We start from the raw sequence: 27,405 nt of genomic DNA, 5'->3' as shown, positions 1-27,405 counted from the left end.
GCCATGAATAGTTTGCAATGCAAAGTATTGATGGATGACCGCCCTGTGCACTGTCTCTTTGTTTTCCAGCAGACCATGTTTAAGGAGACAATGCATGATCTTTGCAGTTAAGGATCTTTAGGTTTAGCAATAGTTATCTTTAGTACTCTGGTCAACAGCACACACAAATACAGGGAGTAAGGGCTTTGAATCAGCCAATGGCTTGTTTCAGAAACCCCTTAGCAGGTGCTTGTTTGAAACGCCTTTCACATTCTCTCCATCCATCCATCCATCCATCCATCCATCCATCCATCCATCCATCTGTTCAATGACTGAAGGTCTCCTGCTACGCTGGGCCCAAGGCAGTACGGTTGCCAAGCTTCCACCCATCTAGTAGACCACCGCCTGGCAAAACATCAGAGACTGAAGGAATCTGCTAAGTCCATCCCAAGTTAGAATGGAGTTGAGCTTTCATTCGACTCGACAGGACACCGCAAGGCTGAGCTTCACTAACTGAAGTAACGCTGATACACCGTCCCAAGGCGGTATTGTGCTGAGCTTCCATCTTACCTGGCAGGCCACTGTCAGGCTGAAAGCCAATTACTTTTGGGCCTATGCTATGCCTGGTCCATGTCGCTATCGCACCAAGCTTACAGCCACCAAGCAAACCACCACCTCGCCGAGTCTCGCCGACTGAACGGCCCATGCCGCCTTTAGGCCAAGGCAATGCCCCGCCAAGCTTCCAGCTGCCCAGCAGACCTCTATCAGGCTGGGCCTCACAGACTGCATGTAGCTCAAGGTCTTACTACGCCAATCTTCCAGCCACCCAGCAGACACCCTCCAGGCCAAGCCACACCAATTGATCAGCTCCTCCTGTGATGGTCCCAAGGCAGTATCGTGCCAAGCTTTCAGCCAAATGACAGACCACTGAAACACACCGAGCTTCAGGGACTGAAGTACTCTAGCTGCACCAGACCCAAGGCGGTACCACATCAAGCTTCCCCCCCCCACCCGGTAGAAAACCACCAAGTCGCGTTTCACTAACTGTAGTGACCTGAGCCACGCGCCGTGTTGAGTCACTGAAGGGTCCACAGCAGTAATGCATCAAGCTTCCAGATAACCGGTATACCAAAGCCAGGCCGGGCTTTATTAACTGAAGGGCCCGCTGCTCCAGGCCCTTGACGGTACCACATCATGCTTCCATCTAACTGGTGTACCACCACTTGCCAAGCTTCACTGACAGAAGGGCCTCTGCCAACCTGGGCCCAGTGAGACACAGCTACCATGCACCTAGTGGGTCCCCATCACACTGGACTCAAGGTGGCTCCCCTGAAGCTGCCATCAATCCGGTGGGACACCACCAAACCAAGCTTCACAGACTGAAGGGCCCCCACTGCACTGGGCTTGAGGTGGCACCAGGTCAAGCTTCCCTCTATTCAGGTGACCACCACCTGGAGGGACCCACTGAGCATGGCCGAAAGTGGCACTATGAAGCTTCTCCCAACCAGTAGACCAACATAAGGATATTAAAAAACAAACAATGCAACTTATATAAGAAAATTGGCTTCAAGTCGTGGGTTATCTGTCAGTCGGGGTCTATGGCTGACCCCACTGCCTGGCCTTCCATAATGGTTGTCGGATGACTATGGAGAGTGGAATTCAGGGCATGACTAAGAACCAGACCTTGTGTCCCAGCCTCACTGAATGATCCTTAGTAAAGACATAGGCTTGCATACGCTGACAAGAGATTGGATAAGGGATATCTCCTGGATGCCTTGTGACCACCTTTCTTACCACCTTTCTTACCCTTCTGCGAGCTTTTCTGAGTTAACTCCTTAAGAAGGTTGCTGGTCCCTTATTAGTTTTTTTGGCATCTTGCAAGGGATACGATAGCCTCTTTTATTCATTGTATTACTGTCTTTTATCGAGTTTAGTGCACTTGCTGAAAGGCTCGTACCTGGTGCTTTGAAGGGGTTTGGGTGTATTTTGAATCATGCTGAGATTTTCTTTTCGCAACCACTCAGGAGAGAAGCCAGCGGTTTTACCCAGCTCAGAGTTCCATTCTGTGAAGTGGAGAAGGTGGGTTTCTCCTCTTGAACCTGAGGGTCTAGAATGTCACAATTCTTGCATAAACTGGCACCTAGGGGGGGAGGTAGGCCCTAGAGATTGCTGCTTGGCCTTCTGAGGTATGATATGGGGCCCTGATGGCCATAGAGACCTATAAACTGTCATGAGTTTATCAAGGTTGAAGGATAGAATCTAAAGGGATGCGGCCACCATTGTTGACCAAAAGTGGTATGATCTGGTTTAGGACCTGTGAAAAGCTTTCCGGCTCACTGCTCACTGGCTGCTAAGAGCAGTGATAAGAAGGAACCAGACAGGGGTATGCAGTAATGTAGTGTGTCTATACTATATACTATACAAGAATAGTTCAAGAAGTACCCAAATCTATTAAGGCAGATCAAGGCTTCAGGCACTCGTGGCAGATGGTGAAGGGAGGGTAAAGAGATAAAATGGATGGGGAGAAGTGAGGGCTAGTCTCAGATCTTCACATAAAGTAATAAAGGGACAAGGGAGAAAAAACTGCGTATGCAGGATGAGCCTGCCGATCTCACAGCATACAATCCCACAACCTTCAATCCTCAACTTTCACCAGGGTCCACTACCTCTGGTAGGAATTCCATGGGTCACTAGGAGCAGGGAAACAAGAGGGGGAGAGGAGGTGCCGCATGAATGAATATTGCAATGTAGATTCAGTGTAAAAGCATAGAGTAGTTCACAGGAAATGGAGGGGCATTACAGGGAGATGAGGGAGGGCAAGTACTCGAGGGATCAGATGAGTAGATTTGATGGATAAAGAAACAGGAATGATCAGAGCGTATTCCATGGGGAGAGTGGCACAGTGGAGGGGGAGGTCAGTAGAGTGTTGTTTCCAGGAGAGGTAAGAGGTGTCTACCCCCTGCTTCGATACCCCTGAAAGGTATGCCTTGATATAGAGCTCATCGAGGAAGAGGAGGTTGCGATGGGAGCGCCAAAGCAGCAGAGCAGTCCCAATGTGCAGAGGAGAGGGACAGCTGTAACTAGGTGGCAACATCAAGATACTGACCGATGGGGTTAAGGTGGATGAATGGGAAGTTCGACATTTCTTATGAAAATTCAAGAACCGAAATTAACACACCCTATATACGAAAAACATAGCAACTGTGAAGTATGGTACAAATCAGTATAAAAACAGAATCCCATTTTAACAAATCAACTCTAGTCTTAGTACATGCGTGAAAGAGAGGTGATCCGCCACCTGGATCGTCCGGATTAGATGTCCGCACTGACCCGTGCAGTCGAGTGGAACTAATTGTAAGAGACTCACTGTTGGACCTGGGGTTACCAGTCCACATAGGGTAGCCCAGCACAGAGTAGGAACGGCTAAATCCAAAGGGAGTTGTGTTGTGCATGCATCTCACTCTTCAGTAACTCAGCTCCCATCCATTAGAAAAGAATGACGCTACACCAATTTTTAGGAAAATACCATCGGTTTTATAAAAATAATCTTTTTAGCATCTCTTTGTCTCTTAGCATTAGTTACCTTCAGTACAATAGATGTCTCCACAGTCAATTATTGGCATTCTTAAGACTTTACACCGCATTAATAATAACTTTTTCCCACAATGAAAGACTTTCAGCAATTTCCCTAGCACCCCCAATTTCCAGCTATAAAATCCCAGATAGTTGAGGTAAACAAAAAGGATAACGCTTTCCTACGAGGTCAGTATGAACATTACCCTTCAAGGTTCATTCGTCATTACTTTCATGAAGTTCAGGGTTCAGCATATAGCTCCGCAGGCTGTACTGTTGAAACACAACTATATCTGAACAACCGAATCTAGGAATGGAACAGGCAAATTATACACGTATCACAGTTAGCTTTCTATTTTCTGCTGCAAACAACTGGGCCGTTCCGGTTCACACCATGAATCTTTCCAATCTAGAATTAATTATATGCAGCATCAACACATTCCCCCTTTAACCATCGGGACGTGTTCCATGACCCGCAGTGTTAATTTGGCTTTTCCTCACTCAAGAGACCCCTTGGCTTTTGGCACAAGATTCCCTCCTCCTCCCTCTACAGAAGTCTCCTCCTCAATGGTGAATATGCCTTATCTAGCAGGTAACATCATCCAGGGCTCGCAGTAAATTCACTCAGTCGGGGCCAAGTTCTCAGTCACAGGTTACTTCCTTCTTTTGGCCCTTCCTCCCTGCCAGCCTACGCTCTCCGCTTACTTCATTGGCAGTTCTGCTGGTCCCTCCGGACTGGGAGGAGGTACCTTTTCTCTACTGGTTCCGATCCCTAGCTGACGTCAATGTCAGGTTGATAAGGCCTTCACCTCGGTGCTGACTCCTGGCTGTTCTCCTGTCAGTAATTGACGCGCTATACACTTAGCGCTGCTTTGAGCCTTCCCTTGCCGGCTTCGGTTGGGGCTTCCGGGTTCCTCTAGGAACCTTCCCCTGACTGGCCTCTCACAGGAAGGCTCCCGCCCAAACCCGGCCTCCTCTCACTCTTCCCCTCCCCTTGCGTCGTCGCAGTGCTCAGAAGGGTCGGGTACGTCACTCCCCCTTTTCTGCCCAGCAGCTTCCCTCAGCAGCTTCCGCCTCCCCTTGTTGGCTTTGCTCCGTAGGTACTGATGGCTCCGCCAACCCCGCGTGGTGCACCTCTAAGCATGGGCGGAAAATCCGTTACGCTCGCGGATTTTGCGGATTTTCGGTAAATTCGCAATCCGCGAGATCCGCGAATTTCCAGCAAAATCTGCAAATTCGCACGCAGCGGATTTTTTGCTGCGTGCGGTGTAAGTTCGCAATTGCGAACTGGTACAAAACCCTCGCGAACTGGCAGAAATCCTTGCGAACTGGCAGAAATGCTTGCGAACACAAAAAAGCATTCAGCAGGTTCAAAAGTTCAAACTCATCATTAGTAACCATTCCCTGTAGTGCTTCCTGACAAGGGCCCCTCCAGAGTTCAGTTGCTAGTTGCAACAATTATATGACCCTGCTCTGACCCTCACAGCAGGCTCATAGAATAGCTACAAGTAGGCCACAAAGGTCCTGGAAAAAAAAATTGCACTGCAACAGAAAGCAAATTACAGATAAGGAAGCAGGTGCCAGACTGGAATTTTAAAACAGTGACACATTAATAAATCAACCCCAAATTAATTCATGTCAGTTGAAGCAGGCAGGTGTGCTTGCTTTTCCCCCCCATAATCTACAGTGATGATGAACCAGAGGGTGGCATTGATGCACCAGAGGATGGCATGGGTAAAACAGAGGGTGGCAGGGGTGAAACAGAGGGTTCTGGGAACCTGTGATGATGAACCAGACGTAGAAACAACATAATCGTGACCGTTGCGAGCCGACATGTAAGTTCGCAATTGCGAACTGGTAAAAAACCCTCGCGAACTGGCAGAAATCCTTGCGAACTGGCAGAAATCCTTGCGAACACAAAAAAAGCATTCAGCAGGTTCAAAAGTTCAAACTCATCATTAGTAACCATTCCCTGTAGAGCTTCCTGACAAGGGCCCCTCCAGAGTTCAGTTGCTAGTTGCAACAATTATATGACCCTGCTCTGACCCTCACAGCAGGCTCATAGAATAGCTACAAGTAGGCCACAAAGGCCCTGGAAAAAAAAATTGCACTGCAACAGAAAGCAAATTACAGATAAGGAAGCAGGTGCCAGACTGGAATTTTAAAACAGTGACACATTAATAAATCAACCCCAAATTAATTCATGTCAGTTGAAGCAGGCAGGTGTGCTCGCTTTTCCCCCCCATAATCTACAGTGATGATGAACCAGAGGGTGGCATTGATGCACCAGAGGATGGCATGGGTAAAACAGAGGGTGGCAGGGGTTAAACAGAGGGTTCTGGGAACCTGTGATTATGAACCAGACGTAGAAACAACATAATCGTGACCGTTGCGAGCCGACATGTAAGTTCGCAATTGCGAACTGGTACAAAACCCTCTGGCAGAAATCCTTGCGAACTGGCAGAAATCCTTGCGAACACAAAAAAAAATCCGCAAATTCGCGAGAATTCGCGGATTTTGCGGATTGCGAGTTCGCAAAATTCGCAAAATTCGCGAACGCCAGATTCGCAAAATTCGCCCATGCTTACGCACCTCACCTCAGAAGCTTATCGCATGGGGGCCTCACATCACCGTGGAAACTCCAGGAGTCGCAGTCATCCCCACCACTCCTGTAGGTTCCTGGATAAAACGGGCAACTTCAGGCAGGTCGCAGAGCCGCTGGCAAAGCAGATCTGGCCGCGATGTTGTTTAGCGGCTAAGTTCTCCTCAGCATGCCGTAAGTGAAGGGGGGGAGGGGACGTCTGGTCCGGTTATCACAAGGAAGGCAGTCACAGCCGCCCTCACCTGTCCGGCCCTTTCAGTTAATGTCCCGGTCTAATTCTGAGAGTATCACTTCCTTGGTCGTATTAGGGGTAAAGAGGCTGGTACTCCGGATGGGTCAGGTCAGTAATTGAGGGACAACGTCAGGAACTAGGAAGAGCAGCTCCTCAAGGCGGTCAAGCTTCCCACTCTGCGCCAACCTCCTCTTCTCATAGCCTGAGCTCCAACTCACCACACCTCAGCACTCCACTCTTCTCAAAATGGCCGCACAACATTCCATCATTTATAGTCTAGATCCAGAGGGTCCCCGAGTGGGCCAGAAAGTTCGGGAACCCCTCCTATTGCCCAATGACCCCCAGCTATGAGGTAGGAATTGGCAGTTACAAAGGCCACCATTTTGTGTCTCCTTACTCTCCATTTTGGAAAGGCACCTCTACCTCAGGATTATGTGAGAAGGATGAGGTACCAAAAGCCCTATGGACAACATTAAAAATTACAGTGGACACAAAAGTAAAAATATGAGAAGGCAAAAGGGGGAAAAAAAATTAGGAAGGACCACCCCAAGGCCTGACAGGTCTAACACTCACATGTATCGACCACCTTGACTTCGGACGCACCAATCCTTAGTTTCTCCTGTGCTGGCACGTACCGTCCAGCAGGGATCCATTACCCATTCCTTTTCTTTACATCAACCTCAACGTGTCGCAGCCGGGTTGGAATTAACACTGGTCGTGCTACTCATACTTCAACATTAGAAACTAACAGCCCTGAAGAGTCACATCTTGTACACGGTGTGACGAAACACGTGTCGGCTGGTTTTGTCATATGTACTGATCAAGATTGAATTATAAACCTTATCTATACGCAGTACTGGAGTTTGACCTTCATCATTTTGTTTTCATGAACATTATTTTGATTGTTTGGTTCTGACGCTAGGACCTATCACTCTGATACGTGTGCACAGGACTTGGACTTACCCCTGAAAGGTATGCCTTGATATAGAGCTCATCGAGGAAGAGGAGGTTGCGATGGGAGCGCCAAAGCAGCAGAGCGGTCCCAATGTGCAGAGGAGAGGGACAGGTGTAACTAGGTGGCAACATCAAGATACTGACCGATGGGGGTAAGGTGGAAGAATTGGAAGTTCGACATTTCTTGTGAAAATTCAAGAACCAAAATTAACACACCCTATATACCAAAAACATAGCAACTGTGACGTATGGTACAAATCAGTATAAAAACAGAATCACATTTTAACAAATCAACACATCAGCTCTAGTCTTAGTACATGCCTGAAAGAGAGGTAGGTCGTGGGAGCAGACAGATAGGCAGCTATCCTCTTGTACAACCCAGCATAGGTGTAGGTGCTAGCAACCATAACGTACTTGGGGCATCATTGCACCATCAGATATGGTGATATAAACTAAATTAAACACAAACCAACAAACAGGCAAGGGTCAGACAGAGAGACAGCCAGACAGAGGGATAAACAAATAGACAGGCAGTGTTTTTTAAGAGACTGCTTAACCCGTTATGTGGTTTAAATTGTGTGGAAAATGTATTCAGCACTTGTATTTGTGCATGAAACGCAGTATTTTAGTGGTTTTAGATTTACGCTTTTTCTGTAGGTTTGCACAGGAAGAAAATTTGGGAGTGCCAAAATAGATATTGTTTGGGATACATTGAAAGCTTACATACGAGGGGAAACTGTAAGATACTCTTTGAACCTTAATAAGAAAGGCCAGCAGCAAATATACGATTTACAAGTTATGCTGGCTCGATCAGAGAAGGATTTAGTTAAAATTCTACAACAGGGTGGGGATTTGGAGGGCGCTCAGGCAAAGGTGGCTGTAGCGAAGTCCTCTATTGTGGAAATTATAGCTAAAAATGCTTGGGATAGGCTAACGGTCTGAAGAGAAAAAGCATATGAATAAAGTGAACAGATTGGGCACCACTTGGCGATGAGAGCTAGTCAAAAGACAATGAAAAACCTAATTCGGGAGATTCGGGATCCAACTAGGGTGCTAGGTGCAGACGCAGATAGTATTAGACAGACATTTCACCAGTAATATCAAAACCTACATCAGAATGATTTAAAGGGGCATCTCAGGGAGATTAAGAAATATCTGGATTCAACCCCGGGAGAGCAATTTTCCTCAGAAGAACAACAGCAGCTAGAGGATCTCCCACAATGGATTGAGATATTACTAACCACAAACAGCCTTCCTAACGGGAAAGCTACAGGCATGGATAGCATAACCTGCTGAAATTTACAAGAAATTCTCACAGCAACTTAAAGAGTGCATGACTCAGCTGTTTGTCCATGTGTTTAAGGGGGTAGTCTTCCAAGCTCCTGGTCTTCAGCAAAAATAGTAATGTTTCTTAAAAAAAAACAGCAACAGATCCTAGCTCACATCTCCCAATACCTTTGATCAATAGTAATAGCAAGATCTACTCCAAAATTCTGGCTTCCTGTTTAGCACCAATTATCTATAAGGTAATCTCAAACCGTCAGCATGGATTCATTCCAGGACCGGGGACAATTGATCATATATGGAAGGTAATTACACTTTTAGATGCCACTATAAAACTTAAGGACCCAATGGCTTTAATTTTGCTGGATGCCGAAAAAGCCTGTGACAGGGTCTCTTGGCAATTTTTATGAGAGGCCCTGTAAAGGGTGGGAGTCAAGAAGGGTTTTTTGCAGGCAATTAAAATGCTATAGCACTAAACAATAGCCAGGTTTTTTGTCAATGGAGCACTGTCGGGCTATTTTGTAATAACTAGAGGGACCCGTCAAGGATGCTCGAGGTCACCTCTTTTGTTTATATTATGACCCTTTTATACGTAACTTGGAAAACAACAGGGCTGTTTGGTCTATTCAAACACGAGGGTGGGAAACAAAAGTGTTGGCTTATGCTGACGACATTGCCCTTGTGACCCAAGATCCTGCAACTACTTTTTAGGAAGTAGAATAGGAAGCAGAGAGGTTTGGGAAACGTTGCGGTTATGTTCTTAATCATTATAAAGCACAGGTGGTGGTCAATGGTAATATAACCATAAAAGATGACAGAATGGTCAAGAGCACAACCTACTTGGGGATCAATATTTCAGCAAACATTGATGACATAGTTAAGAAAAATGTAGAACCCTTTGAGTTAAAACTAAACAGGATCTGTTCAGATTAAACAATCTCATCTGTCTATAGTTGGGAGGTGTAATATAGTTAAAATGATATGTTTCCCAAGATTTTATATCTTTTATGGGCAATCCCAATGGAGTTTTCAACACAATGGCTGAAGGAATTGGAAGATTTGTTTTCTCAGTTTATTTGGGCGTATGCCAAACCAAGAAGGGCTTTTACATTTCTTACATTACCCTGGGACAGGTGGGATGGGCTTTACCTAACCTCAGATTTTAGTACTGGGCCACCACAGTATTGCATAGTTTGGTACTGTTGCAAGAGAAACCGGCTGAAAGGAATAATGAAGAGGCTCCGACTCCTCTCAAACTAATAATGGGGGAGGATGCCTGGGGATGTCTGTGGCGATATTTAAACGATAACCACTATAAGAAAGTTCGCTTTAACGCACTACTTGGGGTTTTTAAAGTGTGGAAGAAACTTAGGAGGTTAATCGGAATATGCAGGCTTAATATGTATACGCCGCTAACAAATAACCCAAATCTACCTGGGAATTTGAAGGATCAAATAAATAAAAGATGGGGGAGTGTGGCCTGGCCAGACTAGGGTCCTTCTTTACTCTAGAGGGCTTTGTCTCCTTTGAGATCTTAAGGAGATATTTGAGATAGATTGGAGCGATTTCTTCAAATATCTTCAAATAAGGGACTTTTTATTTAAGAAAGAAGGCGGACCGATAGGATGCTCCAGAAATGTTATACTTGACAAACTGGTAGAGAATGGGGATTTGTCAATATGGGTTATCTATAATATCCTTAACTCACTGATGAAAGATGATTTTGAGCAATGGTCGCTGAAATGGAAAGGGATAATCGGTGTTTCGGATGCACTATTCCAGCAATCATATAAAATGGCACAGAATGGCTACACGTGCATTATTATAAGACCTATTTTTCTCTCTACTACACCCCAAACAAGTTTTCTAAATGGGGAATGGGTAAAGGGACATATTGTCCTCGCTGTGCATTATATCAGGCAGACCTGGTTCATATTTGAGCTTCCTGTAATATGCTCATGAATTTAAAGCAAGATGTCACCATATTTTTTAAGGAAGCATTAGGAGTGGAATGCACCCTCTCTTCAAGCCTGATTGTGTTAGGGGTGGCAGATGAGGGGGTGGGTGTACCAGGGCAAGATCTAGTGTTCATTGGTATGGTGGTTCTGCTGCTTTGCACTGCATGTCACACCGTCTCCAAAGATATATAATTGTTTTATTCAATTTGGTTCTACTAAAAATATTTTTTTATACAAATTGCATTAATAAATAGATCCAATATTATACCATCAATTAACTACAAATGTGAAAATTCATATACACACATTGATACATATAAATTCAATACGGGAGAATGACAAAGGCATTTAAAATTTGTCATTAAATGCACTACTCCAGTTGACATTTTATGATCAAACCATCTTTATGCACAACTATTTTCTTTGACCATGAATGATTAGATGTAGTGCTTTTATTGTAGCAGCTCGACGCGTTTCGGTGGTTACTGTTGTTTATACCACCTTCTTCAGGCAGAAATACTTTGTATCTCCCAATTATCTCATCTGTTATAAAAACATCATAGAACCAAATATAAGAATTCATGATTCTAAACAAAATTGTGTCATTCACTTAAAATCAACACATCTCACAAATCATATTACAGAATACTCGAATTTAAAATGTTAATTAAAAACTATAATTTTTTTTCAATTATTCTATATTGGAGAAAATATACATGAAAATATAAGCAATTTTAGACACTCTGGTGAATACTAAAAACACACTCACAGGCCTACACCTCCAACCTTTAAATCTCAAAACACATAAGTTATGGATGCTCATGAAATACTCAATAAGAATGGAATACATATATATTCAGGATCTCATCAGCCACCTTGGGTGGGTTTAGGGTGGGTTTAAAAAAAGGAAAAAATGCACAATGCTTTTTGAACAATTCTTGCTTTGCAATCTATAATTATAACCTTTTACTTTTTTTTCCCAGAGTTTTATATAGCGCAAACTTGACTGGAAGGTATCGGGTATCAAAGCACCTTACATACCACCAGTGGCGTTACATGAGGGCACATTCATTTTGTTAGGCATGGAGAGATTAAGTGATTTACCCAGAATCCCAGGATGTTCAGCGTCATTGCTGAGACTCGAACCCGGCTCCCCAGATTCGAGGTTGACCGCACTAGCCGTTAGGCCAACTCCTCTCCTTTGTTTCAAACTGATGAATTATTTATTGCATATATGTACAGGAAAAAATGTGCAATAAAAACCAAGATGGCGACCGGATGCAGGTCTCTGTGGCTCCCTGCCCCGATCTCACTAAAAGCCCTATAATTGCAGACTAACCCCCAGACCGGCGTACCTTTCGCTTGGGGGCACTGGAGAGCGATTGCGGCCCCCCAGGAGTGGTCTCAGAGTGGAGGTAGCACCCGAGCAGCTGGCTGAGTGAAGAACGGCTTGGCCGTGGCGTCTGCAATGGCGGCCATGCAAGAGCAGTGACGGTCTTCGCTCCTGCATATTGTTGAGCCCGACTGGTGCCGGAGCCAAACTGCCACCGGCGAGGCCCCCGGCGGGGGGCCCCACTGCCCGCTGGCTCTAGGGTTCTGCTGAGGAAGGGTGAGACGATCGCTGTGACCGACCAGCGGAAGAACGGAAGACCTGGTGAAGGTCGTGGAAATCGAGGCCCCGGTATTGGGCCTCCACGAAGAGCGGGCCAGGCGCCGGAGTTGAGGACGGGCCTAGAGGTACAGACTGCCTGTCCCCACGGTAGCTGCCAGCGGAGCCCGGTGGGCAGAGGCCGGGCACCAAGAACAGCTGTCACTGCCCGACGGAGAGGAGGCGGGAAAGCGAGCTGAGGAAGCATAACCCGGGGCCCTGGTCTTGGGCCTAACAGGACGGTGTAATCAGCCCCCTAGCCGCGTCCTGGACAGGTTGAGCTGAAGGACCGGAGGTGAGGAGCAGCCGGGGTCCGGGAGGCCAGTGGACCTGGCAACGGATCAATCTGACCGTCTGAATCGCGGGAAGGGATAACAGACGCTCCCGAAAGCGGCGGCAGAGGTAATCGAGGCCCCGGTCTTGGGCCTAGAAGGGAAGCAGGGCCAGCGCATTAGAGGAAGGGAGCGAGGCCCAGTGGGTCACACTCGAGGAAGGCCACACCGAAGAGGAGGGGGCGAAGCCCGATGGACGTCTCCTGCCCCGCAGTGCACTGACGGGAAGAGGCCGGCCGGTGGGAGACAGCAAGAGTGGCGGCCCTAGCACTGAACCGGATTGATTGCCGGTGGAGGAACGGAGGAGTCGTGGAACCCGAAGCACCCCCTGAGACATCGGGAAAGAGGTCCACCTGAGGAGCCGGGACCCGCCGGCGAAGGAGAAGCGGAGGGCAGCCCTGAAAAGCCTACTCGAGGGCCGGTATAGGCCCCGGCGGAGACTGGAGCAGGGTCACTGGAAGTCGGCTGAAGAACCCAGCACCCTGCCGATTCGGCACAGCCCATACGCAGGTGAGGAGCTGTGGTAGCTCGGGGGGCCTGGAGGTCGCGCCCCCGTCGGGAGGCAAGCGGGAATCTGCCCGGATTCGGTCCCCTGGTGCCACGATTTGGGGGGTAAATCACATATTACGTGCACACGGGCAGGAGAGACACTCCGGGAGCGTGAAAGAGGCGCTCCATGCAGGTGCGCTGTGAAGCCTCTGGGCAAAGTTGCGGCGCCGCCCGAGATGGTGCTTTGAACTGGGGCGGCGACAATCGAGCCCCCGGGCGTGGGGCCTGGTGCGGCCTACTAGGACCAATCATCTGCACCCCTCAAAGTAGTCGAAACTGAACCTGGGGACGGCCAGGGGCCCGACTAAATACACGTAGGAAAGGGACAGGAGCACTAGACCCGAGGGTCGGCCGAAGTGATACAAGTGGCCGGGAGAGGCGCCGCTAACCCAGAAGGGAGCTCCCAACACCCCGAAGTTGACCCAGGAAAGCCGACCAGCCTCATTGGCGTGGAATACGCCCTGATAGAGTGACCAATAGGTTGGGAACGACCACATCAGCTGTGCAGGCGAGGCCGAGGGGCACCCGAGCAATCCAACGGGTACTTTTGCAGCAAAGGAGCCTGGCTAGCGGAGGGCACTTCACCCGGGCCGGCATCCCCCATACGCACGAGGCCTCTGGCACGGTCGCATTGCCAAGGCGGAGCAGGCAATGCCGGGATGGCTAACTCTAACCGCAGAGGGGTCCGCCCGATCACGGAAATGCTGATGAAATTCTCAACGTAAGGCAAGAAGTCCCAAACACGCCCATCACCGTCGGTACCTGCGGGCACACCAAGCAAAGACAATGGGGAAGCCCGCAATACGAAAGCCTTCCTTAAGACCCTATTTAACACACTGTGTGAAGACTTCCAGACCTTCAAAACTAGACCTGGTGAGTAGGAAACGAGAGCTCCGCCGGGATGTGGACGGATTGGGAGAAAGAATGGAAGGAAGTGGAAGATTCGAACCATGCCCGCTGTGAAGAACTAGCACATCTCCAGCAAGAAGTCCTCCGCATTCGGAACCCGCAAGTGGACCTCCAGGCTCACGCGGAGGACCTCGAGAACCGCTCCCGGTGGAACAACATACGAGTCCGGGGTGTGCCGTCGAAAGCAGAAGGGAACAGCGTTACTATGTACCTACAGGACTTATTTCGGGAGATTCTTAAAGAACCTGCTGACTTCCCCATTTGCATCAACCGGGCGCATCGCGTGGGACTGGCGCGCCGCGCCCCGGCCCCCCCTCCGGACATCCTGGCTTATCTCCCGGACTTTCCCTTAAAAGAGGGGATCTTGAAGGAAGCCCACCAATCTCAACTCTTCCGATATCGGGATGCCCCTGTGGAACTTTTCCAAGACCTTTCAGCAATAACACTCCAGAAACGCAAAGACTTTAAGATCGTCACCACATTCTTGAGGGACAAAGGGGTGCCCTACTCCTGGGGCCACCCATTTCGTTTGATCTTCAAGTGGGAAGGAGTCCTCTACCAGATGCGCTCCCTCCAGGACACCTGCTCCCTATTGGGTCTAGAGATGCCAGACGATGACCTTGGAGAGTATTCCCCCACGGATCTTCCCAGGGCAACCTGACGCAACCCTCCCAGGATGGTTGGCAAAAGGTACGGAGACGTCGCCAGCCCAAAGCAGGTCTCCGCCCGGACCCGATAGAAATCGCCATGGAGCACGCAGCGGCCATCCAGGAGGTGGTCAAAGACACAGCTGTGACCCCTTGAGATTGCAGAGGTCGGGGGTTTACACTTGATGACTGATCTTTGAGGGGCGGGGGGAGGGGCGGGGCGAGGGGCGGGGGGCCACATGGGTCACCACTGCCATAATTTCCTCCACTTTATGACTCTACGGGCCTGATTTGACTCTGGACAGGCCTGGGTCTATGAATCAAGTTTGGGACTTACAAGTTGGGGCTGGGGAGGGAGAGGGTGGAGTGGGTTGTTGGGGAGGTGTTGGGGGGTCAGTTTTGGGTCACTAGGGGGGGCAGTACTGGGAGTTTGGGGTTAGGGAGGGATCCGGGAGGGGTGGCGGGGTGGGGGCTGGGGTGGGCTCTCCTTGTCCAAGGCCTTTTTCTTTTGAAGCTACTAGTCTGCAGGACGCTCTGCTTGGCACAGGTCCATCTATCCGATTAGGATGTCCCGTCCACTGACTATTCTTTCCCTCAATGTGAGAGGGCTCAATAACCCCATTATGCGCTGAGCGATACTCTCCCTCCTGGAACATACTGCAGCCGATATATGCCTCCTACAGGAGACACATATGCTGCCAAAGGACCATCACCGCCTTAAATTTCGGGCCTTCCCTTTGCAGTTTTTTCTCCTCGGCAGCTAAGAAGGTGGCAGTAGTTGCGATCTTAGTGTCCAAATCCTTTCGGGGACAGGCCCTACAGAAGGAAGCAGAGCTCAAAGGCAGGCTGCTGGTACACCGCTTTATGATTGGGGGGCAGACATTATTAATAGGTTCTGTTTACGCACCTAATGAGGGCCAAGAGAAATTCCTTCACACAGCACTAGAGACAGCCACTGCCAACACGCATCCACACCTGCTTCTGGGCGGAGATCTCAATATAGTGTTCCACAACACAGCTGATCTCTCTAGCCAACGATATGGGCAGGTAGGGGCACTTTCTGGGGCGGGTCATACACATCTTACTGACCTGGGTTTGGCGGATTTATGGAGACACCTTCACCCACAAATCACAGCATACACTCACTACTCGGCAGCTCATAAGTCATATGCGAGGCTTGATTAGTTTCTATGCACCCTACAATTGGTCATCCGCGCGCAGGATGTAGACATTCTACCGACCACACTATCAGACCATTCCCCGATGCTGGCATCTTTTCTCTTCCCGAGCACACCCAGCCCGCAACGGCACTGGCGCCTTCGGGACAATCTGCTCCAGAGCCCTGCTAACGTGAAAAAGATAGAGACCGCCGTCTCTCAATTTCTCACTCATAACGCTAATGCAGATACTACTAAGGCCACCCAATGGGCCGCACTTAAGGCGGTTCTCAGGGGAGAATTTATTTCCATAGTGATAGATTGTAATTTTCCTGCTAATGATGTAGTACATATGTTAGCCTAATGTGTCTAAATTAATATGCAGTTACAGCCTATTATTCTTGTGCTGCAACCCACTGAGCTATTTTTCTTTATATGCAAGCTTCATTTGGATAGAACTGTTTCTGTAATGGTTAAGCTTTTGTCTTATTTTGGCCTTCTAAGTTAGAAGACTTGCTGTAGTACATTGCCTTCTATCTGTTAGGTTCCCATTATTGATATTTTTGTATACTTTCTTATAATAACAAGAAGCTTGTCTATGACAGGCAGATTTCTAATGCTGACATTTGCTCTGCAGCTCCAATGTCTCATGGTACAGTTTTCCCCCCTCCCTTATGAGCAGAAAGTCCCTGTTTCAGCATTTCTTTCCTCAGAGCTTCGGCTCTGTGTCCTTGAAGGGAAGATAACAGGGTAGCCTTCGCAGGTGCAGATGCCTAATGTATGAGTTCATTGTTCTCCCTCTGCTGAGCCCAGTACTTTTCCAGTCTGGGCGTGGGTTTACTCTGCCATGCTAGGTGATAATCTATTGCTGTGATGAGAGGAGTCAGTCCTCTCGATGCACTCCTTGGGGTGTAGACCTGACAGGGCCCATCTGCAGATGAATATTATTTAAATAAATATGTGTCTAATTCTTCTCCACTGCCTGATGGCGTCCGATCAGGGACTCCGCGATAAGGATCTTTCTCACCCGTAGGTGGGTAGCAGAAGGCCGGGGACCCTCTGGTCAGCACGGTGGGTCTGGGTACCCACTTTGATGCCGAGCTTGGTTCTCGCAGCGCTGCCCCACCCTGCTGATCAGGAGAGGTCCCGGTTCATGATCCTGCGCCGGGGTCCAGAAGGCGGAACTTTGGAGCTGACCGTGTTGGTCCCAGCAGCCGGCGGTGGAGAACAGTGGATGTCGGGTTCCGCGAACAGGAGGTGAGTGGTCCGACTGGTTATTGAAGGAGCTAGGGTGCTCCAGGGACTAGTGTGTCCCCAGTGGTTAAGAGACCGGTGTGTCTCTAGTGGTAAAGGAGCCGGTGCGCTCCTGGGGCTAGTGTGCTCCGGGGAACTCAGAGTGCAAGTTTGTGGTCATCCGACCGGGTGGTACTGTGGTGGAGGCGTGGCTCATTGCGGGTAGGCTCCGGAACTCACCCCGAACCCCTAGGGTGGCGGTTCGGCGGGAGTGGGTCCTGGGTCCCCTGTGGTAAAGTGCGCAGCGATCTTTAGTGCCACCCGGGTGGCGGATGTGTTCTCCATCCTCAGAACAGTTAGTGTACTGTTCGGTCTGCGGTAGGGTCCAGGTTCCCCAGGACTTGGTCGACGGGCCTTGTCCCATTATGGTAACACGTGTTTGGCAGGGACTTAATGCATAGGATGTATGTGCGTGGGCAAATGTAAGTGGTTGTGTGTGGAGATAGTTGCTTGGTCTTTTGTGTCCGGGTATGTGTGGGTTCCTTGACGGTATCTGATTGAGTGAGTTTGGTGGTGTTTGATTGAGGGTGCAAGATGCCGCGTTTCAGTAAGTTGCAATGTTTTAGGTGTTGCTGCAGTTCAACTGATGTCAGATTGGCCGAGAGCCAACCCGCTCCTGTAAAAGACTCTTTTAATTCTGAGATGTATGTGAATATGGATTTATCCTGATTTTGCTTAATATTTTGATGCAGTTAGGATAGATTACTTACAGGAGAGACTGTTTGCTATGTACAGCTGTCAGGGCATGTTTAATTCCTAAGGTTGTGGCAGAGAGAGGTTCAGCAAAGACAGATATGAGGACTTATGATAGCCCAGAATATGGACAGATCAACAGTTTAGTTTTAAAGGAAGACAAAATGTGTACATTTGGAATGTGCAAGGTGTTCCTATTTAAATGTGCTTGTAATGGCTCAGGGGGGCAATGTGAGCAGTGATTAAGAGGATTGGGTATGTATTTCATGTAATATGTTTGATTTGGTTATAATTGGTTTGGTTTGAGAGCAGTCTGTGGGTTGCCTTTTGTTTGTGTAAATGTTTGTTTGAATGAAGTGAGTGCACCTTTTGCATGCGTTAGTTTGTCTGGTCCTTGTGAGCTACCTGAGATGGTTGCGCCTGGCTATCAGTGTGTTTTTTTATGTAGTGTAAAAGTGCATGCAGGGCTGTGCTCTATGAAAAAAAAATTGGTTTCTTTCATCCCCTTAATTTGTGAACAGTAGAAGATGAAGAAAAGAATGAGGATTTGATTACCAGTAATTAGAATGTATATTAATAAGAATGTAGAAAGTGTGTAAAGTTAGGAGGAAGAGAAATGTATTTTTTTAAAATATGGCATGTCGAAAAAGTTAGGAAAGGTTTCTTGGCTTTGTCAGCGCCTGAGCGACGAGCACAGACTGCGAAGCAGATTTGACCTTGGTGCTGAATGCCAGGGGGGGCTAGGAAGGTTGGCTAGCAGCCCAGAATTCTTAGCTCTTGGAAGATGGTAAGTGTGAGATGCATTTTCGGAACGACAAAAGAGGCCTTCGAAAAGGGAATTTGGGACTCTGGGCTGGGTAGGTTTAGTATGACAGTGTGTGAATTCTATTCCGTTCTGGAAGGGTTAAATAAAAAAATAGAGAATGTGAGCAGGGCTATTGTGGAAGATTTAGACGAGCAGAGCAGCGGTGACCTTGTGTGATAACAGCATTCCAATGGGTTCGCAGAGCACAGACAGAAGATTATGGGGGGGCTAGGAGGCCCAGCTATTGGCACGGACAGGCAGAGATACACAGTTGGAGCCATGTGAATTGTGAATTTGGAGCGAGTCTGCATAATTATTAGTGCAAAATGCTGGTTTAGACTAAAGTATGAAGCAGTTGTTCAGAACACATGTGATTTAGTACCAGGAACAAACTTATGAATAATTTTCAACAGGTTATTCCATTTGGACAAGTCTGAAAAAAGAAGGCTTGTCTTGAGAAAAATTAATTTACCAGCTATTTTGTTTCACTGTTGGTCCATGTCATAGTATACAGGTTTTCTAATTGAATAAATATTGAGTTGGGGGGGGGTCTCTGATGGGCATACTGATTAGTGTTTTTGCTAGTGGATCCCTAGTGGAGAGAACTGATCATGCGAGGGTAGGTATCTAATATTGATTATGTTGCTCATAAGAGTGGTCTGGTGGGAATGTATATATGCATGTATATATTGGATTTGTATAAAAGTCTTTGTATGCAGTTTGTCCATAGGACACCATTGCAGTGGGCCCAGTGCCCCACCCGCTGAGTAGAGGTGCAGAGTGTGTTTGTGCAAATGTCAAAATGTTAACATAACACAGTTAGAGCTGTGATTTTACCCAGAAGTAAGATGTTTTTTTTTTTGTTTAAAGATGAGAATGTGCAATTGGTTATGAAAAGGCCCATTTAAAAAGGGTAAGATGTCTGTGCAGAAAAAGGATTTGGTACCTTTAATAACAAGAATAACAGTTTTACGCATGGAAAGTAAACTTACATCTTTTTCTCTTTTGATGCTGCCTTAAATGTTATTATAACATAGTCATGTGATTTTCAATGCTGCTACATGTTTTGTTCTTTTGGCTGGAGGTTGGGGGCTCGTCCTGTCTAAGACAACGAATAGGTTTTTTTTTTTTTTTTGCATTGAAAGGATGTTAGGGTGTGAATGGGCTAAAAGCATAGGTTTTAAGGTAAGTATTTATATAGGGTATTTTTACTAAGTGGTTGCCTTTCTGTCCAATATTTTGTGTGTTGTTGTTTTTTTTTTCTTTTGTGGTTTGATTTGTTTCGTTTCAGTGCAATGGGAAATATTATCTCTGTGTTATGGTGAGTATTGATGCAACTTTGTGTTAGACAGATTACATGTGCACTGACACCGCATGATGCATGACATGCATGAGAAAGATATAGTCCTTTGAGTAACTAATATTGTGTTTCCCTTTTTGTGGCTTTTGTGTTTGGTATATGTATTATTGCGTATTATTTTATGTTATACGCATGTAAATATTGTGTGTTTTATGTTTTTTTTGGCTTATTGTGCAATGTTTGTTCTGTTTTGTGTGGTAGGTATGCTGATCGATCTTAAGGCTGACAAATTAAGGAGGCCAGCATACTGGGTTTTGGGCTGCAGTTTCACTGTGCATGAAATGCATGGCATTGTGTTCTGTGTCATAGCTCCTTTGCATGTGTTGCTGGGATTTGTCTATGCTTTCTGTGCTTGACACAGCCAGTATACCTGCTGCCTTGGTATGCTTGTTTCTGTTTTGTATTGTTTTGACAATTCTATTTTTAATACTAGTACAAGCTCCTCTGTGGGGAATTTGTTCTGGTCCCTAAATTTCACAGACAGCACTTTAGCAGTGTACGTCTATTTTATTACATGGTTGTTCTTTTATAGATTTCCCTTTTGCCGCCATTTCCCTAATGAATGGCGCATAGTGCCTGGTTATGGGGGATTTTTACACTTTCCTTGTCCTTACTCCTTAATGAGAATATAAGGCCTCAAAAGAAGTTGTGTGTTTTGCAATAGATAAATAATAAGAATGACTTCTCGATATTCATAGGCACACACATCACTTTATGGCAATGACATTTGTACATGTGCTAAAAGATGTTCTAGCCCTCTCAAAAGTGCTATGTATCTCCTACAATGTTGTTTCTGCCCAGTGCTACACCCGGGGGTTGATGGTTTTGACTGAAGAGAAATATGTTTCAGATTTCCTTCTGTCAAAAATGGGGGAGGTAGCTAGCTCTCCGCTAGCTCTCCTATAAATTAGGAATAGTAACATGTATATTGCTCCCTTCTCTTCTCCAATTTTTATTAGCCTGTTCTGCTTTGCTCTAAAAGGGGAATTTGATGTGGGTAGTTTTGTTTTACAAGTGTTGGGTTTTAAAGTCGTGCGGGCACACTGCTAGTTCTTTATTAGCTAGTCTGTGAAAATAAACTGATAGTCTTTATTAGAGAAGACGCCCCAGACTAATGTTTCCTTATTTGACCTTTGAAGGCAACAATGGTTCTGTACTTTTTCTTTTATTTTTGGCAGCCCCTTTTTTAGCTAGGATAGCTACTCCTCTTGTCCTACTATCCTGATTTGTATGAGCAAGAACATCATACCCAATCTGTTCCACCATGAATTTATCCTTCCCCATAATATGAGTCTCTTGGAGACATATCACGTCCAGCCTTAACATCCTTAGCATAGCTGCAGCCGTCTGCCTTTTCCCTCCGTTGTTCAGTCCACATATGTTCAAAGAGGCCACCCTTAACGCCATGTATATTTACAAGGATTTTCCATACTACCTGCCAGCTTGAAACTCTCTTCTCTCATTATGTATACTCAAGCTTCCTCTTCTTGATGTGTTTTGTCATTTTGTGCTGCTTTCTCCACCCGACCATCACAAGACATGGTCTACATAGTGAAAAAGGTGAAAGATGCTTGTGTGATCCTCAGCAAAATATCCTCAGCAAAATATTTTTTCTGTTGCAATTATAGCTTTGTAGAAGTTAGTTTCCTGCTGCTTTCCATAGTACATGAGCATGGTCATGAGTAAAAAAAAGTGAATATTATAAGTGTTTGATTTTGAAATTCCCTTTTTGAGGATTCTCAAGAAAATGTTTTGCGGGAATACAACATGTCTGTGTTGTTTTATTTTTTCTCTTCTCTTAGAATTAACGCATACGTCCGACCACAGGTAATACAGTGGAAAAGTCAATATATGTAATGTATTACCTATTGTTAGAACAAATTTATTGATAGGCCTGAGATGTTTTTTTTTTCATTCCAATCCACACCGCCCAGCAAATGTTTGTGGTGTCTTGAGACCAAATTGTTTTGACCCTTTGTATGCTTTGACTAAAGATCTTCGTTCCCTTCATCAGCAGGTAGCAGACACACTGAAGCCGTAACCGGAGGGGCCTGGACACACACCAACTAACATGAGGACTGCGTCGACATCCGAAGATACCAGCAGAAGTTTTACTTTGAGCCGAGAGGAAGGTGCTGTTACCACCCAAACAGCACTTAGGATCCTGGCTCATACGTGTGCACCCATGCCAGCCGTGTAAAAAGGGTCTAGCTTCTAATACCCTATGAGTGGGAGTGGGCGTGAAAGGGCGTCGCTGATGACAAATACGCTTCTCAGATGCTTTATTGAGAGGTGAGGAGCCTGATCAAAAGGATAAGAGGCCATCTCTGATTGATAGTGGTGAGGTCTCTCTTGATCACAGTGAGCAAAGATCAGCAGATAAGTCCCCTGCAAATGAGCCCCCCATTCTGTTCACAGATCCAGAGGTGCAAGGGAGCACTCGATACAATCTGTGGCCCAAGAAAGGAGAGCAGGGCACCGGAAGAAGGGCTGAGTAAGGGAAGTAGGGAAGGACTAAAGAGAGTGTTAGGGATGGACTGCTGGAAGAGCCTGGTGCACTTTCGAGACATTGTCAGGTGAGACACTAGGACTGCGCCTGGGCCCAGATTAAGTGCTCCTCTGAGTCGTGAAGCTGTGCGACTCCGTCGTGGGAGTTAGGGAATGAACAATATAAGCCTGCCTGTGAGGCTTTAACGGACACAGGGAGAAGATCCCTTCGAGGGTTGAAGAACCCCTCTGGCCGGTTTTAGGACTGTCTGGGACAATTTTTTCTAGTTTAGTTTCTTTTTCCTTTTTGCTTTTTGGATTTTTTGGTTACAATACAATGTATCCCTTTGGTCGTCCTATCCCCGATGAGGAGCAGCCCTTTGCGGCTCCTCTTAGACCTGAGCCCGCTTCCCCCTGGTTGGCCTCAGTGTGAACTGTTTTTCCCCTAGTTTACTTTGGTCTTTTAGCTAAGAAAATGAGTCCCTTTGAATGTTCCTTTTCCCCAGGAGGAGCTGCCTCTGCGGCTCCTTGTCCAGATGCCCCTGCCCATATTTGGTTCACATGGTCTACAAATTTAATATTGTGTTTGTTTTTGGGAAGTTCATTAGGATGATGTAGTATTCCATTGTTGCACAAGACACATGTTACTTATAGTACTGCAGATTATTGGGTGTGTGGGTCGTTGCCTTCAAACACACAAGGGTGAAAAAAAAATGTTGCTTCTATTCCTGCCCTATGGAAGTAGCTGTGAGGGTTAGTATACTTTGAGCAGTCTAGAAAAAAAAAAAATTCTCAGCCCAATAAAGATATACTTCATGGGTGTTAGATACAGGTCCTCACTGATAATGCAAGTGAACACTGAGTATATGGTTCAATAGGGTGTTTTCTCTGATCAATATTATTGCATTAATTCCTGCTCATGACTTGAACTGTGATGTCTTTTTAAGTTGTCCGATAATGACATAATGTTATAGAGCAATGGTGCACCGAGAGAATATGCTTAGATTAGTCAAAAAGGAGGGTGCCTCACACCCAGAGAATAATAATTGCTTTAGTAAGTATTGCAGGGGTTGTTCTTTTACTAGTTACCTCTGCACTTCCTGTCCTATAGTATGCTGCGCTACTTCTATGACCATGCTCATCCTAGTATTTCCTTTCCCGACCTTTGATTGATGAGTGATGCCGTTCCCGTTCTCTCCTTTAGAATTGTACAGTCCCTACTTTGAGCAATAAAGGCAGCACTTATGTTAGCCACATTAGGCTATAAGGAGGGTCTGATAGATTGTAATTTTCCTGCTAATGATGTTGTACATATGTTAGCCTAATGTGTCTAAATTAATATGCAGTTACAGCCTATTATTCATGTGCTGCAACCCACTGAGCTATTTTTCTTTATATGCAAGCTTCATTTGGATAGAACTGTTTCTGTAATGGTTAAGCTTTTGTCTTATTTTTGCCTTCTAAGTTAGAAGACTTGCTGTAGTACATTGCCTTCTATCTGTTAGGTTCCCATTATTGATATTTTTGTATACTTTCTTATAATAACAAGAAGCTTGTCTATGACAGGCAGATTTCTAATGCTGACATTTGCTCTGCAGCTCCAATGTCTCATGGTACAGTTTTCCCCCCTCCCTTATGAGCAGAAAGTCCCTGTTTCAGCATTTCTTTCCTCAGAGCTTTGGCTCTGTGTCCTTGAAGGGAAGATAACAGGGTAGCCTTCGCAGGTGCAGATGCCTAATGTATGAGTTCATTGTTCTCCCTCTGCTGAGCCCAGTACTTTTCCATTCTGGGCGTGGTTTTACTCTGCCATGCTATGTGATAATGTATTGTTGTGATGAGAGGAGTCAGTCCTCTCAATGCACTCCTTGGGGTGTAGACCTGACAGGGCCCATCTGCAGATGAATATTATTTAAATAAATATGTGTCTAATTCTTCTCCACTGCCTGGCTGGATTATTAAATTGTTAGTGATAGATGAGTGAGGTAAGTCGCTCAGGTGGATTTGAGCCACACTTATCAATAGCCTCGGCCAAAAACAAGGAACGTGCTCAGAAAAGGGCTGAAATAGCCCAATGGGTCAAGGTGCTGGAGCAGATGCACCAGCGCACGGGGGCGGCGCGAGCTTGGCGCCAACTCTGCATGGAGAGGAAACTGCTGGCGGCGCTAGACCAGGATGTGGTAGAATACGCCGCCATACGTCTTCGACACGCCTACTACACTGGAAGGGACAGATGCGGGAAACTCTTGGCGAGCAAGCTACGTGAGCAGCGCCAAAGGCAGGGCATCCGCGCTGTTAGGTCCTGTCAGGATGAGCAGATCACGGATGATGCAGCCATCGCCGCAACATTCGGTGACTTCTATGCCAACCTATATGCGGCAAACACACCCAATATGTTGGCAAGCCAGGGGTATCTGGACGGTGCGCCTCTCCCATCGCTGAACGGGGCACAGGCGGAATTCTTGGATCGGCCTATCGGGTTGGGAGAGGTGATATCGGCGATATCTCGCCTCAAATTAAGGAAGTCACCTGGCCCTGACGGCTACTCAGCGGCCTTCTACAAGACCCTCTGCCATCAGGTGGCCCCGATTTTACGGGACATCTTCAACACCTTTGACCAAACAGGGGCAATCCCTGTGGACCTGTTGGAAGCGGCGATATCAGTTATACCCAAACCAAGCCGTGATCACACCCGATGTAGCTTCTATAGACCGATCTCCCTTCTGAATATTGATCTCAAACTCTACACAGGTATTCTTGCAAATAGACTGGCACCGTACATGCAGCAGCTGGTGGAACCTGACCAGGCGGGCTTCATTCCCCAGCGGCAAACCAGTGACAACACCAAACGAGTCCTTCACCTCATAGAGGCAGGGTCTAGGGCACGGCCAGACTGCATGCTGCTCACCATAGATGCAGAAAAGGCCTTCGATAGGGTACACTGGCCCTACTTAGAACTCGTGCTGGAACGATTCAGTTTAGGGGAGACTCTCTGTACCCGCATATTAAACTGCTATCGCCAGCATAACGCTACGGTCCGGGTCAATGGCCACACCTCCCCGCAATTTCCGAGCAGCAGAGGCACCAGACAAGGGTGTCCTCTTTCTCCAATCCTATTTGCACTGTATATGGAGCAAATTCGGTGGGGACATACACAAGATCAGCCTATATGCAGACGACATCCTGCTTTCTCTGACGGAACCAATGCAATCCCTTAGGGCCCTTTTTATTGAGCTCCATACGTTTGGGGCAGCATCCGGTTTTAAAGTTAACATAGAGAAGTCAAAGGCCTTGAACATACCCTTATCTGCGGAGGTAATCGCCGAAGCCAAAGAAGAGTTTGACCTGAAATGATCCGATTCCACAATCCCATACCTGGGAGTCCTACTAGGCCCGACCCTGCAAGCTACCGCAGACGCGAACTACACCAGGCTCCGCTGCCGCCTTACCAACAAACTCAGGAGATGGAAGAGGCATTCGCTCTCCTGGTTGGGTCGGATTGCTGCCGTCAAAATGACCCTGCTGCCACAATTCCTGTTTGTGTTCCAGACCCTCCCGCTACGGCCTCCTTTGGGCTGGCTTCAACGGGCACAGGCTGATCTGGAACGGCCGCCATCCACGCTTCAAGCACGCGATCGCAGTACTTCCCCCTGAGCACGACGGGGTAGGGGTTCCCGACCTTACTTTGTATTTCCAAGCGACACAGCTCCGCACCCTGGTAGAATGGCACCAACTAGAGTCAGGCAAAAATTGGCTCTTTCAAGACCAAGCGGTGGCGGCCAGGCCTCTTCAGGGCATTCCGTTCCTGCCTAAGGGACATAGGCCCCCTAACCTCTATGCATCCCAAATCACAAGCACAGTCTTGGAGGTGTGGGACAAGTTGGCGGTTCGGCACGATCTGACTTCGTTCCCCCCCGATGACCCCGCTCTTTGATAATCCCGATTTTACTCCAGGCCTGGACCCCAAGGCATTCACGGATTGGAGGCGCATGCCCTGTAGAGAGCTAGGGCACCTGTTCGATTTAAACGGGATCCTACCCTTTCAGAAAGTGAAGGAGGACTATGGCATTACGGAAACGGATCGCCTGCCCTACCTACTGGTGCGACACTGGGCCTTACAACCAACGATCAGACCAGGCGCACAAGGCTTCCTCACCGCATACGAGAAATGGCTCCTGACACGTTCCTCAGCAAAGAAACTGATCTCAGACCTATACCAACAACTCCTCCTCACCAACAAATACACGTACAACACAGGGAGGGTTCGGTGGGAGAGAGACCTGGGAAGGCAACTTACACACAGGGAATGGGGGGGGCATATACCACATGGCCAGGCACTCGGCACACTGACTAAGGTGGCCACCTACTGGTACAATACACCGGAACGCTTACACCAATGGGATCCCCGAGTTAGTGACCGTTGCTGGAGAGGCTGTGGAGAACAAGGCACCTTAGAACACTTGTTATGGAGTTGTGACCGCCTGCAGCCCTATTGGAATTCCATTCTGGACGAGATAGACTCCCACTTAGATACTCAACTTCTCAGATTCCCGGCATATGTTTTACTCAGGCTCCCTAACGGGCTAATGTCCAGGAGAGGACGACTCATAGCAATAGCACTGGGGGCAGCCGTACAGAATATTGTAGTACACTGGAGGTCCACTCAATAGTCCCACACTCTGGCTGGTTACATAGATTGTGGATTATGTTAGGGATTGAAAAGTTATCACTGGCAAAGGCGAGACGGGGCGAAGAATTCGCTGCTCTTTGGCGACCGTTCTTGACCCTGCTTACAGGCGAATTCAGGGAGCTAAGTTGCCCCCGATACCTGCCCTTACTGCGCCTAGCAGATACCCCAATTGAAGAAGCCAAAGCGCAGCCGCGGAAGCAGAAGACCACACCCAGGGCTTAACATACATTCCTATATCCGGGGCAGAGGACTATCT

Source organism: Lissotriton vulgaris, chromosome 8 (genome assembly GCF_964263255.1).
Source record: "Lissotriton vulgaris chromosome 8, aLisVul1.2, whole genome shotgun sequence".
NCBI classification, from domain to species: Eukaryota; Metazoa; Chordata; class Amphibia; order Caudata; family Salamandridae; genus Lissotriton; species Lissotriton vulgaris.
The sequence above is the reverse complement of the archived record's forward strand: the minus strand, read 5'-3'. Positions refer to the sequence as shown.